The sequence below is a fragment of the Ranitomeya variabilis genome, chromosome 1 (assembly GCF_051348905.1).
Source record: "Ranitomeya variabilis isolate aRanVar5 chromosome 1, aRanVar5.hap1, whole genome shotgun sequence".
NCBI classification, from domain to species: Eukaryota; Metazoa; Chordata; class Amphibia; order Anura; family Dendrobatidae; genus Ranitomeya; species Ranitomeya variabilis.
Window position 1 is genome coordinate 921,063,229 of NC_135232.1, and position 14,825 is coordinate 921,078,053.

Here is a 14,825-nt window from a genome sequence, read left to right on the forward strand (position 1 = left end):
AGCAGAGGACAATTGCAAGGAGTGGCGCAGACTTTCTAGGCCTAAAATAAAAAAGTAGGCTCAATGCAGTTTAAAATGGGTTACAGGGGTACACAGGCACCATTGGTTTGGTCAGCGGAGCACGATTGCAAGGAGTGGCTCAGACAGACTTACTAGGCCTAAAATAAAAAAGGAGGCGCTATGCAGTTTAAAATGGGTTACAGGGGTACACAGGCAGCATTGGTTTGGTCAGCGGAGGACGATTGCAAGGAGTGGCGCAGACTTACTAGGCCTAAAATAAAAAAGGAGGCTCTATGGAGTTTAAAATGGGTTACAGGGGTACACAGGCTGCATTGGTTTGGTCATTGGAGGATGATTGCAAGGACTGGTGCAGACTTACTAGGCCTAAAATAAAAAAGTAGGCTCTATGCTGTTCTAAACTGGTAACAGGAGTAAACTGGCGGCACTGCTTTGTTCAGTGGAGGACAACTGGAAGAAGTGGCTGACACAGTAAGATGGCCAAAATAGTAAAGTGGGCTAAATGTCTGCAAAAAATATTCCTAAATAAACAGGTGGCAAAGGTAGGTACAGGGGTGGGTTCCTCTGCTGAGTAGCCGACAGTGGTAGTTCGCGCACATTATTCACAGGTCTAAATGGAGGGCAGGGCACCTGTATATTTTTACTATCATCTGTCATTTCAGCAAATTTGTATTGGCAGTGCCATTGAAGGATTTAACAGCACAGACTAAACAGTGGTGGAGCAGTGAGAGGTAAGTTTTGCAAGTGGTAGAGCACTGTTTGAGCTGGAGGGGACACTCTCTCATAGGCAGCGGTATTGGCCCAGGGCCCCTCATATTACGATGATTTGTCTGACGTTGGGTGTGCACCACCACCGCCAGAGACACTTCATTGTACTATGAGGGACCCTGCGCCAGTGCCTTCTGCCAAAAGTGGGCACACCCACCTGTCCAGGCAAACGGCACTCGCAAGGGTGCTTGCGCCAAGTGGTGACCACGGCCCCGTGGGGGGAGTCAGCCCATTTAGGGAGGTGTAAAAATGGCCTATGGTGGACATTCAGCAGCTGCAAATGGAGGAACTGGAGCAGTCAGTAAAAGGGAGGCCAAAAGCAAGACCTTTTTACAGGAAAGCTACGTGTCAGCAGGGGAAGGTGGGGCAAAATAATTAGAAATCCATGATTGGTTCATTTTAATGAAGGTTAGATCATCAACATTTTGGTAGCCAGACGAGTCCTTTTTTTGGTCAGTATTGAACCAGCAGCACTGAATAGTCTTTCTGATAGCACACTAGCAGCTGGGCAAGCGAGCTCCTGTAATGCATATTCTGCCAATTCAGGCCAGGTGTTTATTTTAGATGCCCAGTAATCAAAGGGGAATGACGTGTGAGGGAGAACATCGATAAGGGAGGAAAAATAGTTCATAACCATACTGGACAAATGTTGTCTCCTGTCACTTTGAATTGATGCAGCAGTACCTGTCGTGTCTGCGGTCATTGCGAAATCACTCCACAACCTGGTCATAAAACCCCTCTGTCCAACGCCACTTCTGATTTGTGCACCTCTAACACCTCTGCCATGTTGCCCCCTGCAGCTCGTGTGAGAACCATCACCGGCGCTGTGTGCTGGGAATGCCTGAACCAAACAGTCTACAAGACTTGCTTGTTAGGTAGCCAATATTTGCTCAAGGTTCTCATGTGGCATGATATTTTGCAATTTCCCTTTATAGCGTGGATCCAGGAGGCAGGCCAACCAGTAATCGTCATCGGTCATCATTTTGATAATGCGGGGGTCCCTTTTTAGGATACGCAAGGCATAATCAGCCATGTGGGCCAATGTTCCAGGTGTCAAATCACTGCTTGTGCTGGGTTGAGGAGCACTTTCTGGCAAATCAACATCACTTGTCTCCCGCAAAAACCCTGTACCTGACCTTGCAACTCCACCAGTTTCTATTGCCCCCTGAGAAGCTTCCTCCTCCCATAAATATTCATCCCCATCATCCTCCTCCTCTTTGTCCGCCACCCCATCCAGGAGAGTTCCCTGAGCAGACAATGGCAGACTGTCATCAAGGCTTCCCTCCTCCTCGGCTGCAGACGCCTGCTCCTTAATGTGCGTCAAACTTTGCATCAGCAGACACATGAGTGGGATGCTCATGCTTAGGATGGCGTCGTCTGCACTTACCAGCCGTGTGCATTCCTCAAAACACTGAAGGACTTGACAGAGGTCTTGTAGCTTCGACTAGGGTTGAGCGAAACGGATCGTTCATTTTCATAAGTCGCCGACTTTTGGCAAAGTCGGCGTCTCATGAAACCGACCCAATCCCTGTGTGGGGTCTGCCATGCGGTATGCGACTTTCGCGCCAAAGTCGCGTTTCAATGACGCTAAAAGCGCCATTTCTCAGCCAATGAAGGTGGACGCAGAGTGTGGGCAGCGTGATGACATAGATCTCAGTCCCCACCATCTTAGAGAAGGGCATTGCAGTGATTGGCTTGCTTTCTGCCGCGTCACAGGGGCTATAAAGGGGCGTTCCCGCCGACCGCCAACTTACTGCTGCTGATCTGAGCATAGGGAGAGGTTGCTGCCGCTTCTTCAGAAGTAGGGATAGTGATAGGCAGGGTACATAAAGCCACAAACCGCTTATGCTGTAGCGATTTCCACTGTCCAACACCACCTTTTGTTTGCAGGGACAGTGGAAGCTACATTTTTTTCCCTCAGCGCTGTAGCTCATTGGGCTGCCCTAGAAGGCTCCCTGATAGCTGCGTTGCTGTGTGTGTACGCCGTGCGCTGTGCAAACCAACTGCTTTTTTCAAAGCACAAATCCTGTTGTTCCTTCCTTTCTGCACAGCTATCTTGTGTGTTTGTCCCCACTTTTGTGTGCAGCAGTCCATTTTATAGCTGCCTGCCATACTTTCCTGAGATTACTGCAGGGAGATAGATTGGCAAGTCTGCCTCTGTGCCAGTCCTGTGTGTGGCATCTGTCTCTCATTGTGTGCCACTGAAAACCACTGTGTAATACTTGGCCATTTTTTGGGGGGGGTAAATTCTCCCTGTAAAAAAAAATAATAATTAGTGGGAGATAAAGATTGGCAAGTCTGCCTCTGTGCCAGTCCTGTGTGTGGCATCTGTCTCTCATTGTGTGCCACCGAAAACCACTGTGTAATACTGGCCTTTTTTTTTTTCTAAATTCTCCCTTTAAAAAAAAAAAAAATTAGTGGGAGATAAAGATTGGCAAGTCTGCCACTGTGCCAGTCCTGTGTGTGGCATCTGTCTCTCATTGTGTGCCACCGAAAACCACTGTGTAATACTTGGCCATTTTTTTTTTTGGGTAAATTCTCCCTGTAAAAAAATTAAAAATAGTGGGAGATAAAGATTGGCAAGTCTGCCGCTGTGCCAGTCATGTGTGTGGCATCTGTCTCTCATTGTGTGCCACCGAAAACCACTGTGTAATACTTGGCCATTTTTTTGGGGGGGGTAAATTCTCCCTGTAAAAAAAAAAAATTAGTGGGAGATAAAGATTGGCAAGTCTGCCGCTGTGCCAGTCCTGTGTGTGGCATCTGTCTCTCATTGTGTGCCACCGAAAACCACTGTGTAATACTTGGCCATTTATTTTTTTGGGTAAATTCTCCCTTTTAAAAAAAAAATAATTAGTGGGAGATAAAAATTGGCAAGTCTGCCTCTGTGCCAGTCCTGTGTGTGGCATCTGTCTCTCATTGTGTGCCACCGAAAACCACTGTGTAATACTGGGCCATTTTTTTTGGGGGGGGGTAAATTCTCCCTGTGAAAAAAAAAAATTAGTGGGAGATAAAGATTGGCAAGTCTGCCTCTGTGCCAGTCCTGTGTGTGGCATCTGTTTCTCATTGTGTGCCACCGAAAACCACTGTGTAATACTTGGCCATTTTTTTGGGGGGGGTAAATTCTCCCTGTAAAAAAAAAAAAATAATTAGTGGGAGATAAAGATTGGCAAGTCTGCCTCTGTGCCAGTCCTGTGTGTGGCATCTGTCTCTCATTGTGTGCCACCGAAAACCACTGTGTAATACTGGCCTTTTTTTTTTTTTTCTAAATTCTCCCTTTAAAAAAAAAAAAATAGTGGGAGATAAAGATTGGCAAGTCTGACGCTGTGCCAGTCCTGTGTGTGGCATCTGTCTCTCATTGTGTGCCACCGAAAACCACTGTGTAATACTTGGCCATTTATTTTTTTGGGTAAATTCTCCCTTTTAAAAAAAAAAATAATTAGTGGGAGATAAAGATTGGCAAGTCTGCCTCTGTGCCAGTCCTGTGTGTGGCATCTGTCTCTCATTGTGTGCCACCGAAAACCACTGTGTAATACTGGGCCATTTTTTTTGGGGGGGTAAATTCTCCCTGTAAAAAAAAAATAATTAGTGGGAGATAAAGATTGGCAAGTCTGCCTCTGTGCCAGTCCTGTGTGTGGCATCTGTCTCTCATTGTGTGCCACCGAAAACCACTGTGTAATACTGGCCTTTTTTTTTTTCTAAATTCTCCCTTTAAAAAAAAAAAAATTAGTGGGAGATAAAGATTGGCAAGTCTGCCACTGTGCCAGTCCTGTGTGTGGCATCTGTCTCTCATTGTGTGCCACCGAAAACCACTGTGTAATACTGGGCCATTTTTTTTTGGGGGGGGTAAATTCTCCCTGTGAAAAAAAAAAATTAGTGGGAGATAAAGATTGGCAAGTCTGCCTCTGTGCCAGTCCTGTGTGTGGCATCTGTTTCTCATTGTGTGCCACCGAAAACCACTGTGTAATACTTGGCCATTTTTTTTGGGGGGGTAAATTCTCCCTGTAAAAAAAAAAAAATAATTAGTGGGAGATAAAGATTGGCAAGTCTGCCTCTGTGCCAGTCCTGTGTGTGGCATCTGTCTCTCATTGTGTGCCACCGAAAACCACTGTGTAATACTGGCCTTTTTTTTTTTTTTCTAAATTCTCCCTTTAAAAAAAAAAAAATAGTGGGAGATAAAGATTGGCAAGTCTGACGCTGTGCCAGTCCTGTGTGTGGCATCTGTCTCTCATTGTGTGCCACCGAAAACCACTGTGTAATACTTGGCCATTTATTTTTTTGGGTAAATTCTCCCTTTTAAAAAAAAAAATAATTAGTGGGAGATAAAGATTGGCAAGTCTGCCTCTGTGCCAGTCCTGTGTGTGGCATCTGTCTCTCATTGTGTGCCACCGAAAACCACTGTGTAATACTGGGCCATTTTTTTGGGGGGGGTAAATTCTCCCTGTAAAAAAAAAATAATTAGTGGGAGATAAAGATTGGCAAGTCTGCCTCTGTGCCAGTCCTGTGTGTGGCATCTGTCTCTCATTGTGTGCCACCGAAAACCACTGTGTAATACTTGGCCATTTTTTTGGGGGGGTAAATTCTCCCTGTAAAAAAAAAATAATTAGTGGGAGATAAAGATTGGCAAGTCTGCCTCTGTGCCAGTCCTGTGTGTGGCATCTGTCTCTCATTGTGTGCCACCGAAAACCACTGTGTAATACTGGCCTTTTTATTTTTTTTGTCTAAATTCTCCCTTTTAAAAAAAATAAAAATAGTGGGAGATAAAGATTGGCAAGTCTGACGATGTGCCAGTCCTGTGTGTGGCATCTGTCTCTCATTGTGTGCCACCGAAAACCACTGTGTAATACTTGGTCATTTTTTTGGGGGGGTAAATTCTCTCTGTAAAAAAAAAAAAATAGTGGGAGATAAAGATTGGCAAGTCTGCCGCTGTGCCAGTCCTGTGTGTGGCATCTGTCTCTCATTGTGTGCCACCGAAAACCACTGTGTAATACTTGGCCATTTTTTTTTTCGGGTAAATTCTCCCTGTGAAAAAAAATAAATTAGTGGGAGATAAAGATTGGCAAGTCTGCCCCTGTGCCAGTCCTGTGAGTGGCATGTGTCTCTCATTGTGTGCCACCGAAAACCACTGTGTAATACTGGGCCATTTTTTTGGGGGGGTAAATTCTCCCTGTTAAAAAAAAAAAATTGGTGGGAGATAAAGATTGGCAAGTCTGCCTCTGTGCCAGTCCTGTGTGTGGCATCTGTCTCTCGTTGTGTGCCACCAAAAACCACTGTGTAATACTTGGCCATTTTTTTTTTCTAAATTCTCCCTTTTAAAAAAAAAATAATTAGTAGGAGATAAAGATTGGCAAGTCTGCCGCTGTGCCAGTCCTGTGTGTGGCATCTGTCTCTCATTGTGTGCCACCGAAAACCACTGTGTAATACTTGTACATTTTTTTTTTTGGGTAAATTCTCCCTTTTAAAAAAAAATAATTAGTGGGAGATAAAGATTGGCAAGTCTGCCGCTGTGCCAGTCCTGTGTGTGGCATCTGTCTCTCATTGCGTGCCACTGAAAACCACTGTGTAATACTTGGCCATTTTTTTGGGGGGGTAAATTCTCCCTGTAAAAAAAAAAAATAATTAGTGGGAGATAAAGATTGGCAAGTCTGCCTCTGTGCCAGTCCTGTGTGTGGCATCTGTCTCTCATTGTGTGCCACCGAAAACCACTGTGTAATACTGGCCTTTTTATTTTTTTTTTCTAAATTCTCCCTTTAAAAAAAAAAAAATAGTGGGAGATAAAGATTGGCAAGTCTGCCTCTGTGCCAGTCCTGTGTGTGGCATCTGTCTCTCATTGTGTGCCACCGAAAACCACTGTGTAATACTTTGCCATTTTTTTGGGGGGGGGTAAATTCACCCTGTAAAAAAAAAAAAAATAGTGGGAGATAAAGATTGGCAAGTCTGCCGCTGTGCCAGTCCTGTGTGTGGCATCTGTCTCTCATTGCGTGCCACTGAAAACCACTGTGTAATACTTGTCCATTTTTTGGGGGGGGTAAATTCTCCCTGTAAAAAAAAAAAATAATTAGTGGGAGATAAAGATTGGCAAGTCTGCCTCTGTGCCAGTCCTGTGTGTGGCATCTGTCTCTCATTGTGTGCCACCGAAAACCACTGTGTAATACTTTGCCATTTTTTTGGGGGGGGTAAATTCACCCTGTAAAAAAAAAAAAATAGTGGGAGATAAAGATTGGCAAGTCTGCCGCTGTGCCAGTCCTGTGTGTGGCATCTGTCTCTCATTGTGTGCCACTGAAAACCACTGTGTAATACTTGGCCATTTTTTTTTTTCAGGTAAATTCTCCCTGTGAAAAAAAAAAAATTAGTGGGAGATAAAGATTGGCAAGTCTGCCGCTGTGCCAGTCCTGTGTGTGGCATCTGTCTCTCATTGTGTGCCACCGAAAACCACTGTGTAATACTTGGCCATTTATTTTTTTGGGTAAATTCTCCCTTTTAAAAAAAAATAATTAGTGGGAGATAAAGATTGGCAAGTCTGCCTCTGTGCCAGTCCTGTGAGTGGCATCTGTCTCTCATTGTGTGCCACCGAAAACCACTGTGTAATACTGGGCCATTTTTTTTTGGGGGGGGTAAATTCTCCCTGTAAAAAAAAAAAAATTAGTGGGAGATAAAGATTGGCAAGTCTGCCTCTGTGCCAGTCCTGTGTGTGGCATCTGTCTCTCATTGTGTGCCACCGAAAACCACTGTGTAATACTTGTACATTTTTTTGGGGGGTAAATTCTCCCTTTTAAAAAAAAATAATTAGTGGGAGATAAAGATTGGCAAGTCTGCCGCTGTGCCAGTCCTGTGTGTGGCATCTGTCTCTCATTGCGTGCCACTGAAAACCACTGTGTAATACTTGGCCATTTTTTGGGGGGGTAAATTCTCCCTGTAAAAAAAAAAAATAATTAGTGGGAGATAAAGATTGGCAAGTCTGCCTCTGTGCCAGTCCGGTGTGTGGCATCTGTCTCTCATTGTGTGCCACCGAAAACCACTGTGTAATACTGGCCTTTTTATTTTTTTTTTCTAAATTCTCCCTTTAAAAAAAAAAAAAAATAGTGGGAGATAAAGATTGGCAAGTCTGCCTCTGTGCCAGTCCTGTGTGTGGCATCTGTCTCTCATTGTGTGCCACCGAAAACCACTGTGTAATACTTGGCCATTTTTTTTTTCAGGTAAATTCTCCCTGTGAAAAAAAAAAATTAGTGGGAGATAAAGATTGGCAAGTCTGCCGCTGTGCCAGTCCTGTGTGTGGCATCTGTCTCTCATTGTGTGCCACCGAAAACCACTGTGTAATACTTGGCCATTTATTTTTTTGGGTAAATTCTCCCTTTTAAAAAAAAAATAATTAGTGGGAGATAAAGATTGGCAAGTCTGCCTCTGTGCCAGTCCTGTGAGTGGCATCTGTCTCTCATTGTGTGCCACCGAAAACCACTGTGTAATACTGGGCCATTTTTTTTGGGGGGGGGGTAAATTCTCCCTGTAAAAAAAAAAAAATTAGTGGGAGATAAAGATTGGCAAGTCTGCCTCTGTTCCAGTCCTGTGTGTGGCATCTGTCTCTCATTGTGTGCCACCGAAAACCACTGTGTAATACTTGGCCATTTATTTTTTTGGGTAAATTCTCCCTTTTAAAAAAAAATAATTAGTGGGAGATAAAGATTGGCAAGTCTGCCTCTGTGCCAGTCCTGTGAGTGGCATCTGTCTCTCATTGTGTGCCACCGAAAACCACTGTGTAATACTGGGCCATTTTTTTTGGGGGGGGGTAAATTCTCCCTGTAAAAAAAAAAAAATTAGTGGGAGATAAAGATTGGCAAGTCTGCCTCTGTGCCAGTCCTGTGTGTGGCATCTGTCTCTCATTGTGTGCCACCGAAAACCACTGTGTAATACTTGTACATTTTTTTTTTGGGTAAATTCTCCCTTTTAAAAAAAAATAATTAGTGGGAGATAAAGATTGGCAAGTCTGCCGCTGTGCCAGTCCTGTGTGTGGCATCTGTCTCTCATTGCGTGCCACTGAAAACCACTGTGTAATACTTGGACATTTTTTTGGGGGGGTAAATTCTCCCTGTAAAAAAAAAAAATAATTAGTGGGAGATAAAGATTGGCAAGTCTGCCTCTGTGCCAGTCCGGTGTGTGGCATCTGTCTCTCATTGTGTGCCACCGAAAACCACTGTGTAATACTGGCCTTTTTATTTTTTTTTTCTAAATTCTCCCTTTAAAAAAAAAAAAAAATAGTGGGAGATAAAGATTGGCAAGTCTGCCTCTGTGCCAGTCCTGTGTGTGGCATCTGTCTCTCATTGTGTGCCACCGAAAACCACTGTGTAATACTTGGCCATTTTTTTTTTCAGGTAAATTCTCCCTGTGAAAAAAAAAAATTAGTGGGAGATAAAGATTGGCAAGTCTGCCGCTGTGCCAGTCCTGTGTGTGGCATCTGTCTCTCATTGTGTGCCACCGAAAACCACTGTGTAATACTTGGCCATTTATTTTTTTGGGTAAATTCTCCCTTTTAAAAAAAAAATAATTAGTGGGAGATAAAGATTGGCAAGTCTGCCTCTGTGCCAGTCCTGTGAGTGGCATCTGTCTCTCATTGTGTGCCACCGAAAACCACTGTGTAATACTGGGCCATTTTTTTTTGGGGGGGGGGTAAATTCTCCCTGTAAAAAAAAAAAAATTAGTGGGAGATAAAGATTGGCAAGTCTGCCTCTGTGCCAGTCCTGTGTGTGGCATCTGTCTCTCATTGTGTGCCACCGAAAACCACTGTGTAATACTTGACCATTTTTTTGGGGGTAAATTCTCCCTTTTAAAAAAAAATAATTAGTAGGAGATAAAGATTGGCAAGTCTGCCGCTGTGCCAGTCCTGTGTGTGGCATCTGTCTCTCGCTGTGTGCCATCGAAAACCACTGTGTAATACTTGGCCATTTTTTTTTGGGGGGGGGGGGAAAATCTCCCTTTTAAAAAAAAATAATTAGTGGGAGATAAAGATTGGCAAGTCTGCCTCTGTGCCAGTCCTGTGTGTGGCATCTGTCTCTCATTGTGTGCCACCAAAAACCTAGTGTGTAATATTGTTTTTTTTTTTTTTTTTTTTTTTTACATTCTTAAAAGTCGAAATACAAGTTGCATGCATAGACACTTATCCACCATGCATTTGCAAGCCTGGACTAACTACCAAACGTCCCTAAAGGTTGCAGCACCCTCAGCCAATGAAGCTAGTCAGCAACGCTACATCCCTTCTCTCACTGTTAACCCACCATTTCCCGCACCACCTGCAGTATCTGTGCAGCTTTCGTCACCAGGCCAAAGCAGTCAGGGAATCACAAGGTTTGCAGTAGGAAACACTGCATGTAGGGCACCGGCAAGAATACCATCTCCAACCCTCTCTCAGTCACCCATGTCCACCGGCACCACCGCTAGTTCCACGATCTCCAGCTCTCCAGTCCAGCTCACCCTACATGAGACTCTTGTTAGGAAAAGGAAGTACTCATCCTCGCATCCGCGTACACAGGGTTTGAACGCCCACATTGCTAGACTAATCTCATTAGAGATGATGCCCTACCGGTTAGTTGAAAGCGAAGCTTTCAAAGCGCTGATGGACTATGCTGTACAACGCTACGAGCTACCCAGTCGGCACTTCTTTTCTAGAAAAGCCATCGCAGCCCTCCAACAGCATGTTAAAGACCGCATCGTCCATGCACTCAGGCAGTATGTGACTACAAAGGTGCACCTGACAACAGATGCATGGACCAGTAGGCATGGCCAGGGACGTTACGTGTCCATCACGGCACACTGGGTGAATGTGGTGGATGCAGGGTCCAGAGGGGACAGCAATATTGGGACAGTTCTGACTAGCCCACGGTCAAGGAAAGAGTTGGCTGTAGGCATTCGCCCCCCCTCCTCCTCTTCCTCGTCCTCCTGCAGAAGTGAGAGCTCGTCCACAGACCGCAGTCGCACATCCACTCCATCCGCAGATGCCACTGTTGCACACCAGGTGTGCCATTATGGGACAGCTAGTGGCAAGCGTCAGCAGGCTGTATTGGCAATGAAGTGTTTGGGCGACAACAGACACACCGCGGAAGTTCTGTCAGAGTTCTTGCAGAAAGAAACTCAGTCATGGCTGGGCACTGTACATCTTGAGGCAGGCAAGGTAGTGAGTGATAATGGAAGGAATTTCATGGCTGCCATAGCCCTTTCCCAACTGAAACACATTCCTTGCCTGGCTCACACCTTAAACCTGGTGGTGCAGTGCTTCCTGAAAAGTTATCTGGGGTTACCCGACCTGCTCCTCAAAGTGCGCAGACTTTGCTCGCATATCCGCCGTTCGCCCGTACACTCCAGCCGTATGCAGAACTATCAGCGTTCTTTGAACCTTCCTCAGCATCGCCTAATCATCGACATTGCAACAAGGTGGAACTCCACACTGCACATGCTTCAGAGAGTGTGCGAACAGAGGCGTGCTGTTATGTATTTGTGGGAGGATACACGGGCAGGCAGTTGGATGGCAGACATGGAGTTGTCAGGTGTGCAGTGGTCGAAGCTACAAGACCTGTGTCACGTCCTTCAGTGTTTTGAGGAATGCACACGGCTGGTTAGTGCAGACAACGCCATAATAAGCATGAGCATCCCCCTAATGCGTCTGCTGATGCAAAGTTTGACGCACATAAAGAAGCAGGCGTCTGCAGCCGAGGAAGAGGAAAGCCTTGATGACAGTCAGCCATTGTCTGGTCAGGGCCGTGTAGAGGACGCGGTAGCGGGCGAAGGAGGAGGACGAGGAGGATGATGGGGATGAGTACTTTTTTAATGAGGAAGCTTCTCCTGGGCCAACAGAAATTAGTGGCGTTGCAAAGCCGGGTTCTTTTTTTTTAAGGGAGACAAGTGACGTAGATTTGCCTGTAACTGCCCCTCAAACCAGCACAACCGCAGATTTGCCAACTGGAACTTTGGCCCACATGGCGGATTATGCCTTACGTATCCTCAAAAAGGACCCACGCATTATTAAAATGATGAGCGATGACGATTACTGGTTGGCCTGCATCCTTGACCCTCGCTATAAAGGCAAATTGCAAAATATTATGCCACATGAGAACCTCGAACAAATATTAGCAACCAAACAAGCTACTCTAGTAGACCGTTTGATTCAGGCATTCCCAGCACACAGCGCCGGTGATGGTTCTCACACAAGCTGCAGGGGGCTACAGGGCAGAGGTGTTAGAGGTGCACAGATCAGAAGTGGCGTTGGACAGAGGGGTTTTCTGACCAGGTTGTGGAGTGATTTCGCAACGACCACAGACAGGACAGGTACTGCAGCATCTATTCAAAGTGACAGGAGACAACATTTGTCCAGTATGGTTACTAACTATTTTTCATCCCTTATCGATGTTCTCCCTCAACTGTCATTCCCATTTGATTACTGGGCATCCAAATTAGACACCTGGCCTGAATTGGCAGAATATGCATTGCAGGAGCTTGCTTGCCCAGAAACTAGTGTGCTATCAGAAAGAATATTCAGTGCTGCTGGTTCAATATTAACCGAAAAAAGGACTCGTCTGGCTACCCAAAATGTGGATGATCTCACCTTCATTAAAATGAACCACTCCTGGATTTCAAATTATTTTGCCCCACCTTTCCTGGCTGACACCTAGCTTTCCTATAAAAAGGTCTTGCTTGTGGACTGGTCTTACTGAGTGTTCCAATCTCTTAATTTGCAGCATCTGTTTGTCCAGCATACGACATGTTTACACCTCCCTCAATGGGAAAACTCCCCCCACGGGGCCGTGGTCTCGCCACTTGGCGCAAGCACCCGTTACAGTGCTGTTCGTCTGAAGAGGTGGGTGTGCCCGCTTTTGGTCGACGGCACTGCCACTGGGTCCCTCATAGTACAATGAAGTGTCTCTGGCGGTGGTGGCGCGCACCCAATGTCAGACACACCGTTGTAACATGAGGGGCCCTGGGACGGTACCGCCGGCCACAAGAGAGTTCCCCCCCCAAGCTCAAACTGAGGTCTACCACATGCAAAATTATCTCTCACAGCTCCACCAATGTTTAGTCTATGCGCTGACATCATTCAATGCCTGGCACTGACAATACCAATTTGTTGACATCTATGATGCTAGTTAAAGTAGTCTGGGTCAGTGTCCTATATTGACACCAGTAAATACTTACTGCCAAATTACTTTGTCAGAAACTCAGCAGATGAGCCCACCCCTGTACCTAAGTATGCCCCACTTTTTTCTTTGGTTGTTTTGCGAGACATTAACATCTATTTATTTTTTAAGAGTACTAACTGTGTCAGACACTCCTTGCAATCCTCCTCCGCTGACCACAATGCTGCCTGTGTATCCATGTAACCGATTTAAAACTGCCATGAGACGAATTTTTGTTATTTTAGGCCTTCTTTAGCCTGTCTGCTGTCCCTCCTTGCAATCCTCCTCCGCTGACCACAATGCTGCCTGTGTATCCATGTAACCGATTTAAAACTGCCATGAGACTAATTTTTGTTATTTTAGGCCTTCGTTAGCCTGTCTGCTGTCCCTTCTTGCAATCCTCCTCCGCTAACCACAATGCTGCCTGTGTATCCATGTACCGATTTAAAACTGCCATGAGACTAATTTTTGTTATTTTAGGCCTTCGTTAGCCTGTCTGCTGTCCCTCCTTGCAATCCTCCTTCACTGACCACAATGCTGCCTGTGTATCCATGTAACCGATTTAAAACTGCCATGAGACTAATTTTTGTTATTTTAGGCCTTCGTTAGCCTGTCTGCTGTCCCTTCTTGCAATCCTCCTCCACTGACCACAATGCTGCCTGTGTATCCATGTAACCTATTTAAAACTGCCATGAGACTAATTTTTGTTATTTTAGGCCTTCGTTACCCTGTCTGCTGTCCCTCCTTGCAATCCTCCTCCGCTGACCACAATGCTGCCTGTGTATCCATGTAACCGATTTAAAACTGCCATGAGACTAATTTTTGTTATTTTAGGCCTTCGTTAGCCTGTCTGCTGTCCCTCCTTGCAATACTCCTCCGCTGACCACAATGCTGCCTGTGTATCCATGTAACCGATTTAAAACTGCCATGAGACTAATTTTTGTTATTTTAGGCCTTCGTTAGCCTGTCTGCTGTCCCTCCTTGCAATCCTCCTCCGCTAACCACAATGCTGCCTGTGTATCCATGTAACCGATTTAAAACTGCCATGAGACTAATTTTTGTTATTTTAGGCCTTCGTTAGCCTGTCTGCTGTCCCTCCTTGCAATACTCCTCCACTGACCACAATGCTGCCTGTGTATCCATGTAACCGATTTAAAACTGCCATGAGACTAATTTTTTGTTATTTTAGGCCTTCGTTAGCCTGTCTGCTGTCCCTCCTTGCAATCCTCCTCCGCTGACCACAATGCTGCCTGTGTATCCATGTAACCGATTTAAAACTGCCATGAGACTAATTTTTGTTATTTTAGGCCTTCGTTAGCCTGTCTGCTGTCCCTCCTTGCAATCCTCCTCCACTGACCACAATGCTGCCTGTGTATCCATGTAACCGATTTAAAACTGCCATGAGACTAATTTTTGTTATTTTAGGCCTTCGTTAGCCTGTCTGCTGTCCCTCCTTGCAATCCTCCTCCGCTGACCACAATGCTGCCTGTGTATCCATGTAACCGATTTAAAACTGCCATGAGACTAATTTTTGTTATTTTAGGCCTTCGTTAGCCTGTCTGCTGTCCCTCCTTGCAATACTCCTCCGCTGACCACAATGCTGCCTGTGTATCCATGTAACCGATTTAAAACTGCCATGAGACTAATTTTTGTTATTTTAGGCCTTCGTTAGCCTGTCTGCTGTCCCTCCTTGCAATCCTCCTCCGCTGACCACAATGCTGCCTGTGTATCCATGTAACCGATTTAAAACTGCCATGAGACTAATTTTTGTTATTTTAGGCCTTCGTTAGCCTGTCTGCTGTCCCTCCTTGCAATCCTCCTCCGCTGACCACAATGCTGCCTGTGTATCCATGTAACCGATTTAAAACTGCCATGAGACTAATTTTT